This window comes from Molothrus aeneus, chromosome 2 (assembly GCF_037042795.1).
Source record: "Molothrus aeneus isolate 106 chromosome 2, BPBGC_Maene_1.0, whole genome shotgun sequence".
In the NCBI taxonomy this organism is placed as follows: Eukaryota; Metazoa; Chordata; class Aves; order Passeriformes; family Icteridae; genus Molothrus; species Molothrus aeneus.
The window spans coordinates 90,460,839-90,472,737 of NC_089647.1; positions in this window are offsets into that span (position 1 = coordinate 90,460,839).

Below are 11,899 nucleotides of genomic sequence, written 5' to 3' on the forward strand. Positions count from 1 at the left end.
GCATGAGCTGTCAAAAACACAATCTGCAATTAAAGTGAGGCCTTTATTTAAATTTCCACCTTCTTATTTTAGCTTGGCTTACATAGCTGCTGTAAAACAGGCCTGCCTCTTTCAAACATCTTTCATCCCACTAGTCACTATCAAGCAAGTCTGACAGGTCTCCAAAAGCAGAGTCAGTTTCTGCAAGTTTTGTGGAAGTCAGTGTCAAGATTAGAGAGACATGGACAGACCAGTGCCTCCTTTCCTTCAAGGAAGGCTACAGCTCCAGCTAAGGAGTTACCTGCTCCATTTAGCCTGCCAGGAGCCCAGTGAGGATGTGCATGGCTCAGGATCACAACTGGAGATTGTGTCAGAAGGCTTCAAGGACATGGGAGGACAGGGACTAAAGTTACTATGGAGAAAGAGAAGCTGGGGCTTGGCAAAAAAATTTGGGGGCCGTGTGATTTGGTCAATAAAAAACCTTTGTGGGTTTGCTGCTCATAGAACATTGTTTGTCCTGCAGTTATTTAGGTGATGCAAACCTGTGGCAGTGTTCACAGGGGTCCAGGATGAGGGAAGAGATGAGAATCTTGACTCCATGTTTCAGAAGGCTGATTTATTATTTTATGATATATATTATATTAAAAGAAAATGATATATTAAAACTATACTAAAAAAATAGAAGAAAAGATTTCATCAGAAGGCTAGCAAGGAAAGGAAAGGAATGATAATAAAATCTTGTGACTGACCAGAGAGTCCAAGACAGCTGGACTGTGATTAGCAATCAATTAAAAACAACCACATGAGACCAATCAAATATGCACATGTTGCATTCCACAGCAGCAGATAATCATTGCTTACATTTCATTTCTGAGGCCTCTCAGCTTCTCAGGAGAAAAGATCCTAACAAAAGGATTTTTCATAAAATATGTCTGTGACACAAACCTGTTGCTGTAAAGCAAAGAATCTTGGTATTTGTTTTCTGCAGCAGGTTTTTACTCATTGCAGTGGTGATGAGTGAATCCCATTGATTGTATGAGAACAACCAAGATCACATTTGGCTTTGTTTTTTCCAAGAGATATATTTTGGAAGAGTGGCCTCTTTCATGCTGATTTCTCTCCTTCATGCAGTACTACTCCATTTTAGCTAACAGGAGTGTCTAGGATGAGTTTGAGGGTGCTTCATCTTTCTTGCTCAGAAATCAAAAAAAGAGAAATCTGTTTTAAGGAAATGAAGATAACACAATCTTCTTTTGCTTCTTCATGTTGATCACAATAAAATGTAACACCTTCAGGACAAATTTTAACACAGAGAAATAAATATTTGCATCACAAAAAGTGACTTTTATTACAAATCTATGTTAACTTCCTACAGTTAGGCTCCTCTATGTAGGTTTAAAGAAATTGTATGAGTATGTGTTGAATTAAGACTTACCCCTGAGAGTTATTTTCTGCTTCATTAAGATTTGTTTTACATCTTATTTTCCTTAGATTTCTGTTGAGAAGACTTGTGGTATCTATGTGGCCAGAGGTGGTGAGCTGAGCTGGATGTACCGGGAGGGAGATGAGGTGCTTGGGGCTTGCTTTGCCAGCAATGTAGATTTTGCCATTTTCCTGGAAGTTTCTGTTGTCAGTGGCACAATATCAATAATATGGCTGACTAAGCATGTGTGTCTGCATTGGGGGGAGCTGACTGGCACTCTGGACTCTATTGTTTGTGTTAATTAGACTTCTACTGACTAGAATGAGACCTTAAGCACTTGTCTCATAGTTATCCAAATGTATGTGTTGTAATGGAGTCTACCTAGGACCTCAATGAATTTCTCCACATGTAGGAGCATAGTTGTATTTAGGTATTTTCTCAGTTGCTGTAGAGTGTTTGTGACTTCTGTATGGGACTAGCCTGCTGATGTCCCTGCTTGGTTTAGAGTTTGCTCTCTCACCCTTGGGATGGTGAAGAAGGAGCACTGTGATCACTTTGTTGCCTAGGAGACTGAGCACATCTTGCATGGGCTGCAGCTTGAGCAGCTCTGCAGTCTGTGACTCATTTCCTTTAACTGTGAAGAGAACTGCTCACCACTGCAATTCAGCACCAGCATGGACAAGGAAATCCATGACATATTTTCTGATTAGCCAACATGAAATCTAGTTTGTTGGCATTTATTTTTAAAGAAATAAGGATTTTGATTATCCCATTGCTAAGATGTAATATTTTGAAATAATCATATCCTGAGAACAACTTTTACTTTTCTCAGGTCTCTGTACATCTTTCTTATACTGAGATGTTATTGATTGGCACTTGTGTCCTTCAATTCCATAAAGAAATTTAATAAATGGCTGCATAAGCAACAATCAATATGAAATACAAAATAGCTAAAATATGTATACTTTTGATTTCCTTGAAAAGCAGTTTTGTAGCATCTTTGGGATTAGTTTTGCTTGCATTTTTTTTTCATCTCCATGTTTATTGTTGTCTCTGTCATTACCCTCTAAAAGCTGTCTTCTATCTCTTATCACTGCTGCTGCAGCTGCTTTTTAACTCCTGTCGTTGCTGTCATCAGCATGCATGTCAGAGAAACACTTTACCATTTCATGGAAACTTTTTAGCAAGAAAACCCAACAAACCACCAACAAAAAAATGAACAAAAAACCAGAACATGTTCCCACAAACAGACAAAAAGTAGACAAAATCTCTCATGCTATCTAGGTATTAAATAGATCACAATGACTATTCTTGCAGGTGCTTTTGGTATTTTGCATAGTCACATTTGCATTTTGACAGACTTGTGCTCATGGTGTGAATCCCCTCTTTATTTTATGTCCCTAGACATTTGTGTTGTTTAGGACTGAGACTTGAGCATGCTTTTTCCCATGACTGACTGTTGAGTCTGTGACTGTTTAGGGGGGTCCTATGCACCCCCAGTTTAAAATGGCACTGGCTTCTGCAGAAGTTCTTAATCTGAGGTTCCAGACTGGTTTTGGTTTCTTTGTTTTAGTGCCAGATTGCACATTTTAAAATGCTTTGATGTGACAAGTAGTTGTGCATGATTCTGCATCTTACAAATAAATACTGTGGTCACTGGTGCCCAGAAGGATAATGCTCAGCAGAGGCAATGGGCACAGCCTGAAGCTCAGGAGGGTCCATCTGATAATCAGAGAACACTTTTTCACTGTGAGGGTAACCAAGCACTGCTACAGGCTGCCCAGGGAGATTGTGGAGTCTCTGTCCCTGGAGATATTCAGAAGTCATCTGGACATGGGCCTGGGCAAACAGCTCCCAGTGGCCCTGCTTCAGCTGGGAGTTGGATCCCCTGGCCTGCAAAGGTGGCTGCAAACCTCAACCACATTGAGATTCTGTGAAATACTGTGTTCAAAGACACTAATTCTCACATCTTCTTTGTACAGCAGTCAGAAACCCAGAAAAGGCTGTTCCTCTTGACTATCAAGGAAATTAGTTGTGAGAGCAGAACCTGATGGTCCTCAGCATATGGATGGGGAAGGTAGCTCAGCGAATCTGAACTCTTCACAACTGACTGGGATATATAAAACAATGTGTAAAATTTATTTTCTGGAGGAGGAGTAGCCTAAAAAAAACATTAACTAAACCTTCCAGTAAAGATTGCATAAGTGAAATGAATGAAGAGATGCTGGATTGTGTTTAAAAATAAAGTGTTTTTGAAAGGATATTTAATCGCAAATGAAATTCTTTAGCTCAAATTGGCACTACCTTTCTTGTGCTAGTATGTGGTAATTTAAAAAATGATACTTTTAGCAGATTTAAGTAGTCTATAAGAAGAGAAATACCTAATTTCTATTTCGTTCCCTTACAAAAAGGACGTTCTTCAGCACGTCTTTTCCCAGATGGAGTTGAAATTGCAAGACTTGGATTTAAAAGCTGCTCTCCTGCCCTCTAGTGTTACTGTAAAAGTTTCGAATCAGCTGAGGGTTTGTGTGCGAACGAATTTCTGCTGTTTTTTAGAAAACTGAAAACTTACAAATTGGTTCTTATTCTAAGTAGAAAATGGGAGTTTAAGAGGTTTTTAGAGCTTTCAATAGTTACTGCAGAATTAAAACCCTTTCCTTTCCTTTCCTTTCCTTTCCTTTCCTTTCCTTTCCTTTCCTTTCCTTTCCTTTCCTTTCCTTTCCTTTCCTTTCCTTTCCTTTCCTTTCCTTTCCTTTCCTTTCCTTTCCTTTCCTTTCCTTTCCTTTCCTTTCCTTTCCTTTCCTTTCCTTTCCTTTCCTTTCCTTTCCTTTCCTTCCCTTCCCTTCCCTTCCCTTCCCTTCCCCCTCTTCTCCTCTCTTCCCTTCCGTCCCCTCCCCCGCCTTTTTCTTCCATGCATGAATTAATGAGGTGAGCCTTGCCATCAAACTTACTGAACCTTGTTAAACACTGTTAAATTCCATGGAATTTATTGAACTCTGTCAAATTATTACCTTACCTCAATAAAACATATTGCCGCCTCTCTGCTTTGACTGAGATGCATTCCACTCATCCCCGACAGAGGATGAGCATTGATAGTGCCCTGTAGTATAAAGGCAGCTTCGTTTTATTACGATTTATTTGATCTTTTTTGCCCAACACCCAAGAAAAAGCAACGATGCTGCCGGACAACGCCAGGGGTCACTGTTAAACGGGATTATGAGCCTTGGAGCAGTCAATTATGTGCAAACTGAACCCGTATTCCTCAAACAGAAATGTTGATCATTCCAGCGCTTGGCCATGTTTAATTTGTCTGGCTATTTTTTTTTTTTCCCATCCAGAAAGAAGATAAATAAATGGATACCAAGGTTCAGCTGGGGAGAGAATATCTTCTGATTTGTTGCCAGCAATATTTATAAAGGTGGAACTTGGGTTTTGCACTCTTCAGTGCTAATTTCTCACAGTATGTGATGACCTTACAAGTAATTTTAGGGGCTTTTTTGTGATGAGCAAACGGAGATAAACGCCTTTAGTCGAGATTCATGGAACCAAGCACCAACAACTCCACAGTACCTGAGGTGCCACTGAGTCACATTAGTCACAGGGGCTGAGGATGCCTCTTGCAGATCAGAATCAGTGTCCTTAGCTCCTCTTCAGCATGACTAAGCAGAGTTCCATTCCTTGGATGTTTTATTTTTTATCAGTAGTTGATGAATTCTTCACACATACTGGAAGTTTAGAAATTGTTTGAAAATAAATTTGAAAATCTTCTTGGTTCTTAGCTTAATGAGAGACAAGGCCTGCATCAGTCTCAAGCGTTTGTCCTGATCTGCATTCCTCAGTATATTAACCAAGAGCGCCTCACCTGTCCTTCAAAAGCCAGAGAGATAAATCATGTCCTGATTTGCTGAGTTGTACTTTTCTACAGTTAGATACAATCCACAGGAAAGTAACAAATTCCATAGAATAATTTGTCCTCCTAATATTAACCCCCCCCAAAAAATATGGTAGGAACTGGAATGTTGCTAGTCAAGTTCAGGCTTAATATCTCATTTGTTCCTATTTGGCTCCTTAGTAGATTCTGTGCTTGCTTCAGGCAATAGCAACATGTTTCTTCGTGATGAAATGTGATCAGTTATTTGGATGTTAACTGGAAGAATGTAAGTGGCATTTCTGTTGGTTTGGCAAGAGTATCAAGAAGGGGTTTTTTTTCTCTAACTGCTGCCTTGATTGTTCCAATTTCTAAATCAATGCACTCTTTTGGAAGCACAGCAAACCAGCCTCAGTGTGTTTTAGTGTTAAGTGTTATGATTTTTGCTAACTGACTCACCTTTGGCATGTGTGATGCCTCCCTTTGGTTCTGGCAAAGCCAATGCCTGTTGATTTCTTGATAGTACAGCATTCAGCTGACCTCTTGGCATGTACACTGTCCACCTGGAGCTTGATCTAAACCTGTTTGGGGATCTTATAGATCCCAAATGTTTTGGCTGGAGGGAGAATGGGTGCACCTGGGAAGTGACTTTCAGAGAGGTACCAAGTTGTGTCTCTCATCATCAACTTTGTCAAGTTTATCACATTTCATTTTCCAGTTGATGTAGGAGATTGAATTGGGCTTGAAAATGACCAGTAAGAAATTCCCCTGGAGGAGGAAATCTCTTGGCTGCCACAGATCCAGTTTCTGCATGCTGTTTTGTTTTCACTCCTCCTGCCTGGCAGCAGCTAGTAGAAAATGACTGAGGCATAGAAAAAAGGATCACACTGATCTTTATGTGACACTGGCGCTATCACAATCTGGCACAAAGGTCTCTGAGGCAGGACCTGTTCTGAGATGCTGTATTTTCTTGTGTTCATTGTTAGACAGGAGACCCAAAGCACTGCTGGCAGCATTTTCTACAGGCAGCATAAATCACTTGGATGCCCAGGATGCAGACTCAGCTAAAATGTTTGCTTATGTTTCTGCTCAACAATGCAGTAGAAACTTGTGAGAGTTATTGCACTGGGGATGTTGATTGAATGGGCGTTAGGTCTCATGCAGGTTCAGGGTAGTCCAGGCTTACTGCTCAAGGACATATATTTGCTCTAAGCATGGTAACTCCAAGTGTCCAAAATCCATCAGTTATCACATGTGAGTAGAACCTGATTGATGCCGATTTTTGCCCCAAAAGGCGAGAAATTACTGCTTAAGAGGCTCAGTCAAATAAGCAGGAGGTATTTTATTACGACGTCGGAGAAATCCTAAAATGGGATTTCTGAATCTTTACAGCAAAAGCATACCTTTTTATACAATTTTAGGTTTGGGATTACATCATATTCATGCATATACATATGGGGAGTGGTGTAGGCGGAGCGTGGGCGGGGACTTCTCTTTTGAGGATCTTCTCAGGGGTCGTTCCGGTCGGCCTTCATCAGCTTCGAGGAGTCTTCCTCTTTAAACTTTTGAACCTCTCCCCAAATTTGGTCAATTCCCGGTGTAGTTGGCTTAGTCTCCAGGCCTTGGCAAGGGTCTCAGGGTCAATTTGACATGTTGGCCCTAAACGTGCTTTACCCAGCAGTTCTTCTTGGTTCTGAAATGCACTGAACTTATCACTGCCTGTCCTTATCTCTTCCCTGCCATTGTGTTCCATACCTTACCCAATTTATTGCTCTATGTGATTTCCTAACATTGAATATTTCTCATAACTGCTTTATATTCTATGCTTTAACCCATCATCTCTTGAAAGTAACTGTTTTAGGGGCTTCATTTCCCTCCTTTTCTTATAACTTACGAATTCTTTCGTCAAGTTCTAATCCTTCGGGGCGTTGATACGCCCGCACCATCGCCCAAATCATTTGGATCTTACTCATCAAGGATTTCAGCCTCCACCACAAGCATAGGTTCATAAAAGTCAGTATAAGCATTGCTATAGTTAAGATTAGTATCGGGTGTATCAGGTAATGAAAGACCTGTGTTGCTGTTGGGGAAAATCCTGTGAAAACGTCCCACCAGTGGTGTTGGCCTACTTGTTCTACTTCAGTCAGGATGTTTTTTATTCTTTCTGAGTTGTGCTCCACCTGTAGGACCATGCGCTTGACTGTTTGGTTCACTTTTTGCACCAGTCTTCTTACTTCTGGATGCACGAGCATCGCCTTAAGAACCTCAACATCCATACCTATCTGTAATTTTGGCAACTCATGATACAGGTCGTAGTCTGCATTAATTAGCTGCTGGGTGGTTACAGGAGCGGTATAGTTAAAATCACAACCTATAATCTTGGTAAAATTACATACACAAAAGTTAGTATTGTTAGTTTCCTCTTGGCAACTATCTACAGTTACGTTACTGCAAGCTGTTCTGACGCAGGCACATCCATTCCCTACATAATAAACCTGCGACCGTACTCTATTGTGTGGAAGCATTTCAAAAGTGCATACACTATTTTCAGCATCTAAGCATAAATCTTCTGTATCTACTATAGCATTTTCACATATGTATCCTAGTTGCCCCCTAGGAATACATGCTTCTGTACTAACAGACTGCCACTTATTTTTGGCGTCATCATAACTCGCCCAAACATTATGATCTACTGGCCTAACAAGGACATTCTGATGTATGGTCCCTAAGGTAAGGATAGGGGAAATCGCCCTTTCCTCTGCAGCACTGATGGTAAGAACATAGGCTTCAATGTGCTCATGCTGTGGTACATAAGTAAAGTTTACTAATTGCCACCAGGCTTGATGGTCCCTTTCAAATTGTGTAGTACGACTATCCTTCAGTATCGTCTCTCTTATTTCCTGGGACAGCGTTCCTGACGTTCCTTCTCTTATTATCCCTGCTGCCACTGACTGTACCCACTGTTGTGTTTGTGTGCATTGGATAGCAAGCGCAATTTCCTTGCTAATGTTTCTTGTATAGCCGGCAATTCTAGCAAAATCTTCAGCAGTGTGATTTGCTACCAGGGTTAGTAACCTAACTACCAGTGATTGTGTTTCTGCCAATGTAAGCATAGATGAACTCAGGGGCACTTTAAGTTTTCCTAAGTTGGTGGTGACAGTACTCAATTTGTTAACCAATACCTCTTGATCTATGGTATTCAGTATTCCAAATCCAGTGCCGACCCATCCACTTATATCCCTTTGCGCCCGCCTGTGATAAGACCTAGTAGCTAGCCATGCCTCCCATCCTTTAAGGCTCTGTTGTATGAACGGTTGACAGTCCTTTTGCAGATGGGTAATGTTAGTCTGAATATTCATCTGCACCTTTTTCAGAGAGTACGTGGGGTCTAGCAGTAGTTTCAGTTCATCTGACCTCCTTACTACCTGGGGCCCGATAAAGGTTAAGTTATGCACCTTTCTACATTCAATTGGTGGAGTAATTTCTTGGGGCAAGTCTAAATTTGGATATAAGGAGATCACGTCTTCCGGTGATGCCACTTCGTATCTTGTAACACGTCTGGAGAAACTAGTACCCTGTTCCAGCGTTTTCGACTCCCTTTCACATGCGAACGTCATCGACTGATCTAATCTAAATGCCATCTCACACTGTGCTTTCCCTTCCTCGGGACCGCTAGATGCTACAATCTTTCCCACAGGAAAGAGGAGAGGGTGAGGGTCAAAGGTTATATTTTGAGGATGTAGTTCCCCAAGTGAATCTTCTCTATAAATTATCGAGTTTCGGGGTTGTGATCCAGGTGGGTCTTCCCTGAAGTCACTCCACAGACATGAAATTGGGCCCTTTTGCTGGATCCAAACGGTGGGCTTGCCCATTTTCACTAGACTAAAGGTAATCAGATTATGTATAAGAGTTGGCATCAAGGGTTGGATTGTTAATACCAGCCGCCTTGTTTTTCCTTCTACTGGGTCAAGTTCCCGGCACCCAATTTGGATTTGATCTCCCTTCTGTGCCACTAGGTATGTCCGCTTATCCCATTCCTCTTTTGGGTATGACTGATTGTTACGTAAGGCATAAACCTCAAAATGGGGCCCCTTCATCCCTGACTCCGGATGAATGCACTGGTGTGCATTGGACCATGGGTCTATTGGGGCAGAGTTTCGAGGAAAAACTACATTCTGCCCGAATTGTATGGATGTTAGAAAAATAACTATCATAAGTATGGTTTCCCCCATTGATCTTCCTACCATTTGTATTTCCTTAGTGTGGGTGGTGCTGAATTCTGACGTCTATATTGCCTAAAATAAATTTGGTTAACTCGTATAATAACCTTTTCTAATTCTGAGTCCAAATTTCTCTGTTTCTTAAATGGTCCTATTTGTTCAATTGTAAAAGAATGTTTTGGAACAGATGCATGACATCGGGCTGTCAATACTTTAGAGCGACTAAGCTTTAAACACTTTTGAAACCAGCGTTGCGCTTTCCAAAAACACCACCCTAATACCACTTGTTCAGGGGCTTCATACAATTCTCTGGCATCCAAAATAGACTTATTAGCAAACTTTTCCAAAGCTAAATAAGGATCATCATCTCTTATTTCTTTGGAAATACATTCATAACATTGAAGATCCCCTAAATTGCTTTGCACATTCCAAAATTTCCTATCACACCCGCCACAAAGAAAACCAATCTGTCCAACACAATTCTTTTTACCACAGCAGTAACACGGTTGGTCGTAGACAGGTTCCTGTGGGTCCGGCCCCTGATGACTGTATGTTTCAATCCACGTTGTCCACGATAGCGGTGCGCTGTCTAGTGCAGCTCTAGCTTCAGCATTAAACTCTGCTATGGGAAACAAAAGTTTCGGTAAAGTTAATGTCAGTTTGTGCTGGATTCTCTCGTGATCCCGAGGGGTCAGCTGATTCAGAAAGCTCCACATCCAAGGCAGGTCTTATCCATTTAACTGGGATCCAAACAGAACTTGGCTGGCATTCATATGGAACCCCAAGGGTCTGATGATCAGGTTAGTAGGGGTCTGGAGTGGAATCCGGGTCACGGTGTCTACTCCTCTTGTTTACTCCCCGGTGCTTTCTTGACCCGCGAGTAATGGATCCACGTAGGTCGCTCCTTAATTCGAACCGCGGTGAAGGTGGTCAGCAGCACTTGGAAAGGTCCCTCCCACTTTTCTTGTAGGGGTTTTCCTGAAAGATTCTTAACATACACCCAATCACCGGGATTAAAAGGATGCAACTTACAGTTAGGTTGTTTAGGTTGGTGGTCAATCACCACCGCAGCATTCTTGTCAAATTGCTTCCCTACCATAATCACATAGTCATAAATATACTGATTACCTATTTGATCTACAGCGTCCCCATTTACAGTTTGCATAGCATAAGGTCTGCCGTACAGAATTTCAAATGGGCTTAGCCTTTCTTTCGATCTTGGCTTGACCCTCAGTCTAAGCAGAGCAATAGGCAAAGCTTGATACCAATGCAAATTAGTCTCCTGGCATATTTTGGCAATCTGCTGCTTAATAAGATGGTTCATCTTTTCCACCTGGCCGCTGGCCTGTGGGCGATAGGGCGTGTGTAATTGCCATTTGATTTGTAGTGCTTTGCTTATTGTCCTTACCACTTTTGCACAGAAATGTGTACCCCTATCCGAAGAAATGCTCTTCGGTACCCCAAACCGTGGAATGATTTCATTCAACAGTACTTTGGTCACTTCTCTTTCCTTATTTGTTCTGCAAGGGAATGCTTCAGGCCACCCAGAAAATGTATCAGTTAATACTAGCAAATATCGGAACCCTCCTTTTCTTGGGAGCTCAGAAAAATCAATTTGCCACACTTCACCTGGGAATTTACCTCGATTTATGGCCCCTGGATGTATCTTAGTTCCTGTATTCGGGTTGTTCTTCAGGCACCTCTCACACTGGGATGTGACATGTTTTACAGTGGTGAACAATTTTGGTCCTGCTATCCGAGCCTGCAAATACTGGTATAGCGGGTCCAAACTCCAATGGGCTTTCTCGTGTTCTGCTTTCACAAACTGCCACATCGTATTCCCTGGTATTATTAACTGTCCCGTTTCCAATTGACCCCAACCATTCTCTAACATTTTACCTTTATTTCTCTGAATCCACCTGTGATCTGACTCCTGATATTCTGGCCGAAAATTTGTGTCTAACTCACCTGGTACTAGAGCTGCTACTTTTATTTCTTCAGTTCTTGCAGCAGCTGATTTAGCCTCTGCGTCTGCTTTTCTATTCCCTATCTCCGGGATAGTGTCCCCCTTTAAATGTCCCTTACAATGCATTATGGCCACCTGTGCTGGGAGCTGGACTGCTTCCAGCAGTCGCAGGACCTCTTTTGCGTGTTTGACTGTTTTTCCTTGAGCAGTTAACAGTCCCCTTTCTTTCCAGATGGCCCCATGAGCATGTACGACGGAAAAGGCATACTTAGAGTCTGTCCATATGTTGATTCGCATGTTCTCCGCCAATTCCAGGGCTCGAATCAGAGCTATCAGTTCTGCCTTCTGGGCTGAAGTCCCTGCGGGTAAAGGGTTCGACTCAATTACCTCTTCTGCGGTGGTAATTGCATAGCCGGCCATTCTCACTCCCTGCCTCACGAAGC